Below are 6,000 nucleotides of genomic sequence, written 5' to 3' on the forward strand. Positions count from 1 at the left end.
AGAGATTAATGGAATCATTCATGGAGGATTTGAATAGTTGGGGTTACATGATAGTGATTGAAAGTGTATTAGGAATTTTGTTTACAAACTATGATTGTGCATTATGAGGAAAAACATTTACAAAAAAAGAAAGGGCCTATTTGAAAGTGTTGAAAAGGTCCTTATGGATCATCATTAATTTTTCATGTAGTACATATATGCAACAAGGTGAGTTGTAGTTCCCAGTCACCAAGGTATATCATCATTAAAACAAACCACATTCTAAATAAAAGAAGGAGTTAAATATGCATAAAATCTCTATGTAATGATTTTATTTGATCATTTTAAAAAAAAATATAGAGGATTTTACTTAGAAAAGTCAACTTCTATAATAAATGAAGAGATAGTTTTTTTTTGCTATTAAAGGGGGAAATGGAAGCACCCAATAAGATTAGTATGTCAAGTGAAACTTCCACCCCAAACATTTAAATACAAGAGAAAGAGGGGCTTCCAAACATAACTCTCAATATAATTCAAGTTATATTAGTACAAGCCAAATAAGATGAAAGGGTGACAATACTAAATGCAAATTATACTAAGGAAGAATGCAAGCAAGTCCTCTTTCATGCAATGTTTATTAACTTTTAAGATTTGAAATGTGATTAAAGTGAATTGATTAATCAATTTTCTTAGGATTACCATATCTAAACATATCTACAATCCAAATGAAATAGGAAATCAAATCTAGGAAATAAGAGGAAAAGAAAGAAGATGACTCATCTTTGAAAGAGATAGCATAAGACACTTTTTTTCCTAAAAAATTGATAATTACAAACAAACACATAAAAATTGACTATGGATTTGAAACTAGAATAGAAAACCTAAAAAACCCTAGAAAGAATAGATCCCTAGGTATAGGTTGACTTAGTCAACCTATACATGTATATGATCGAATCAACGACCATGATCTCAAAAGAGAAAACTACAATTGACCATCTTCCTTTAGCTAGCTCCCATAGTAAGTTTTTGAATCCAAATTCACAATTCTAATAACATGTTCTTGTACCTAAGAAAAAATAATTTTGTTTCTAGGCAAAGGGTTTACCTTGGTCTAGCTCTAGATTGGAAATTGAAATGTAAATGATAAGGGAAATGCTATCAAGTAGTAGAACTAAATCTAACAATGAGGAATATAATTACCTTTGTAGATGCAACTGAATTAAATATGTAATCATATATGTTATGTAATAGCCTTGACTCAATGCAAAGAAACCACAAGGAAACTAAGTAAGTCAAAACCTCATTAATGGGAATATTTTTTGATATTCCTTAATGAAGATCTAAAGAAATAAAATGAATGAATAGAAGATGTCATCCTTGGAAGCCAAACTCCGCTACCACCTTGAGGGAAGAAGTTTGATGCAAGAAGGAAATTCTAGATCTTGATGAATGCTTGAAGAGTTCTTGATGTATGCCTTGAAAATACTTGCTTGATATCTCTGAGAGAGTAAGATTGATCTTGATTGCTTCATGTGTTATGATTGATGAAATGAAATGCCCAAGCCCCCTTATATACTAATTGTTAAGATTTAAAAAAAAAGCAAGTTGTATTAGGAATAAAATAAAACAATTTAAACACTCGAGACAACACGAGTCCCCAGACCAAAATCCCTCTAGTTATAGGTCAACTTGGATAACCTATACTAGTATATATCAACTAGGTTAACCTATAACTAAGAGTGTCTTGAGGAAAGGTGACCTAAAGGTCTCAAGGAAAGTACAAAAATAAACATGAAATAGTGAAAGCATAAGAAGGTATGTCCAAAAAGGTGATAAAATAACACCTATAAAGGTTGTGCATAGAAATGAGAGATGACCTCAAATTTTGAGCAAGATTGGAAGAAGAGAAAAAGACCAAAACCACACTAAGGAGGGCTAAAAGTTCTCAAATTTTAGTGTTTTCCATTTTAAGATGATACAATTTATTTTATGGTTTTGTACCTCTCATATAATCTTTGAGGAAGGTAGCAATGTCCATCAAGAGTGTGGATAAGGAAATGTATCTTGCAAAGAGCATACACAATCACAACTAGAACCATGGAAATAATGAGTTTGATGAAGGAGATAATAAGAAAGTTTGTGGGATATTCACTAAGTGGTCATATGCATGGTATAAGGTAAGATACATAGGTCATGAAAATGTAGCGGTGATAAAAACAACAAGGCCTTTTCTCGATACAGTAGTTGATTTAAGTGTGATTAGATTTCTAAAGATGTTTATGATAGAGGTAGTTAAGGAATGAAAATGAATAATACAAAATCATCTCTCCACAATGTCTATCACAAAGTAGAACAAGATGCATAAACAGTAACACATTTGGTTGGGATTTTTATGAAGCTTTTTGATGAACCTTTCATTGTGTTGTGCTTGTCACAAATTGAGTAGTTAATTGTATCATTTTCTTTATTTGTTTTCAAACATTCTTAATGCTAATCAAAACTTTGATGACTGATGGAGAGTGTTCCCCTTAATACCAAAAACACATAAGAAAAAAAAAGAAAAAAAATCAATTTGGGAGAATAAAATATGAGCTTCTTATTATTGGTGCAAATGTAGAATTATAGAATTTTGAAATACAATATGTAAACCCACATGGGTGCCTTCCTTACAATAGATTACAACACAGAGTTGAGAACTATCATCCAAAGTTATCCTTGACAATGTGTAAGCATTCCTTATATAGGCAATTTTACACCGCATAGGAAGTTTCTAAACATCAAACCCTAACCCTTGGGACCGACTAACCTTAAAATTACATATAGAATCAGCTCGATACACCTTTGACACTTATTTTGTAAATTTTGGTTGGCTCAACTTTGGAAAACCATAACTTCTGAACTATTTCTCCAATTGGCTATTATAACCCCTTTTCAAAATCCTCAACTTTTGATTAATATGGCTCAACTTTCTTAAACTCTAGGTGATCCCATTTTAGATCTCATTTAGGGCCTCCAAGGCCTTCAAAATTGAGCCTAGATTTTTTATACCAAAATTGCACACCAAAAATCTTTTGAGATTGGATTGAATCAGATTTAAAAGATCATTGTTGAGGGAGATTGTTGAAACTAGATTGAAAGAGGGAGATTGTTGACGAAGACTATGTGTTTCAATCATTATTTTTTCACTAACGTCAAACTTGCTATTTGCTAGTAAGACAACTACTCATAAGATTTAAGTACTATCACTTATTTGATTGATGAAGAGGATTTGATCAAAAGATGTAACAATAGCATCTAGAGGAAAGGTTGAGTTATGATTATGTAATGAAGTATAAGAATCGGTTAAGATAGTGATAACATGATGTATTGATAATCATACTTAAGGTTACAAAGGCTGGTTACACTAAGAAATTTTAGAAGAACAAGTTGCACATATTTTGTCTACCAAGCTTGACCAAGTGGATAGTAGGTGTCGAGCAATGTCAGTGCAAGCCAAGTAAAAATTTAATTAGAGCCAAGTAAAAGTTTATTCTAGTGTATGTCGAGCTGAATAGTGGATGCCAAGTAAAGTTTAGTTGATGTCAAGCACCAGTAAACTTTAGTTCATATCGATTAATTTCACAGTGGATGTCGAGCAATGTAGTATATGTTGAGCTGTTGCTTTATTTAAAAGATCATGAATTTGATGGATACGAGCTGACAAGATTGTTTTCTTGGATTATGTAAACTAGGTGGAAGATAAGGTTGATGAGCTAGTGGCACAAAATTCAAGATAAACCATTTTTAGGGGAATTAAAAGAGGATTCTAAGAGAAGTTTTTAGAAGAGATATGAGATATGGGGTAGATACATTGGATCCTACCTTATCCATCCAAACCCTAAATTAGAGGATGGAGAATGAGTGACAAAAGATCTTAATTTCTTATTTATAGGAATGTTTGGTCATGAAGCAAGTTTGTCATGTGTGAGAACCTAAGGAAGACAAGGAGTCAAAGGTTTTGCTTCATCTAGTGACCTAAAAGAAGAGTTTGCAATGGAATGTTAAGCAAGAAGACTTAAGGGTATGAATTCTTGAAGGGTGAACAAGCTATCAGAGTTGCAAAGTATGAAGGCCAAGCAGAATTGAGGAGTGAATAGTGATTTGTAATCTGCAAATGAATTTGCAAGTTATATAAGATCAAAGCCTTATTGTTACTCTCTAACAATTGTATCAGTCTAGGGTAAATCCTTTGGATTAAGGTTGACCTAACAGTCATTTGTAAATCTTTTTACCAAGTGATATTCCAAGTGAATGGTATAAAGTCCTCTAGCAAGGCTCACTCCTAATAGGGTGATTGAAATCCTTTAACAAGGTCACATTTAACAATGTGTATTGTAACCTTTAACAGGGTTGGATTTTCATAGGGAATCACTTCAGAAGAGTGAAAATAGTAGCATGTTATTGGTGGTTTTTCCCAAATTGAGTTTCTACGTAAATCATTGTGTCAAGTGCATTGATGAATCTATTAAGTTTCATGTTTACATTTCTGCAAGTTGATTTGACAGTAACCTACAAGTTTTAAGTGATTGCATAATCTTATAGATGCATGCATGATGAATAATGTCTTATGGGTTCACTAAGTTGCGAAAATTTTTATTTATACATCTGGACCTTGGATAAATAATTCATCCCTCCCTCTCAATTATTCTAAAGTATTCCAACAATTGGTATGAGAGCCATCTACTTAAGAGGACTAGTTTAAAGACACTAGAAGCACAAAGATGAAGATGTCAAAAAGAGAAGTACCAAAGCTAAATAGAGATAACTTTCTTGCATGGAAAAGTTTGATGAAGCTACACCTTAGAGGACTTAGAGATCATGCACAATCTACCATTTATGTTGAGCATGTTGATCCTGCTGGAGCCCCAACTACTGAAGATATGAAGAAGAAGAAAGAACACAACTAGGAAATGCGAGAGATTGCCTCTACCCTAAGTTATGCCAAATTTGATTATATCAAAGGTCTTGATAGTGCAAAGAAAGTGTGGGATGCCCTAACCACTATCTATGGAGGAGATGCAAATGTTCTAAGAGCCAAAGCTGAAAGTCTCTAAGGTAAGTTTGATGATATGAGAATGGAAGAAGGTAAGGATATTGCTCAATATGTTGAAAGAATAAAATAAGTTGTTAATGCAATAAGAGGAGCTACTAGTAATATAGATGATGATACTAAACTAAGAAAAGTTTTAAGGACATTGTTGCCTATATATGCTATTAGAGTTTCTGAAATTCAAGAATTGAGATGTATTCCAGGGAATAAAATATCACTTGAAGGTTTGGTAGGTAGACTCACTGCTTTTGAGCTATCTAACTTTGATAATTACAAACCTAAACATATTGAATCTACTTTGAGAGCTAAGGTATCATTGAAGGAACCTCATGAAAAGAAGAAAAATAAAAAGAAGAAGTATGTGTCCAGTGACAGTAATATAGATGAGGAGGATGTTGAACAACTTGAATTACTACTAGCAAGAAGATTCCACAAAGGTAAAGGCAAGTTCAAAAGTAAGTTTCTCATCATTTTTTGCAATTGCAATGAGGTTGGTCATATTGCTGCTAGATGCCTAGAGAAGAAGAACTATAGAGGTGGTGACAAGTACAAGAGTAGAAGAGATGAAGACAACAAGGATTGCAAAGACAAAGGCAAGAAGTCTTGCTACATTGTTGAAGAGGAAACAAAAGAAGAATATGATGAACATGATGATGAAGTGGTGTATGTTGCAATGAAGGATGAATTTGATGAAGATGAGGCAGTTGGATTTGTGACTTGTATGAACAAGAATGATAGATGGATCATTGACAGTGGGTGTTCACATCACATGACTAGAGAAAAAATTAATTTCATTAACCTGAATTGTTATGGTAGAAATAGTGTAAGATTTGGTAATGATGCACCATGTTTGATAAAAGGAAAAAGTTTCATCAAACTCGCAGATAAGATTTTATGTGACAATGCTTACAATGTTGAAGGACTTAACTATA

This window comes from Cupressus sempervirens, chromosome 9 (genome assembly GCF_028749045.1).
Source record: "Cupressus sempervirens isolate cs-2001-9-10 chromosome 9, ASM2874904v1, whole genome shotgun sequence".
Lineage (NCBI taxonomy): Eukaryota > Viridiplantae > Streptophyta > Pinopsida > Cupressales > Cupressaceae > Cupressus > Cupressus sempervirens.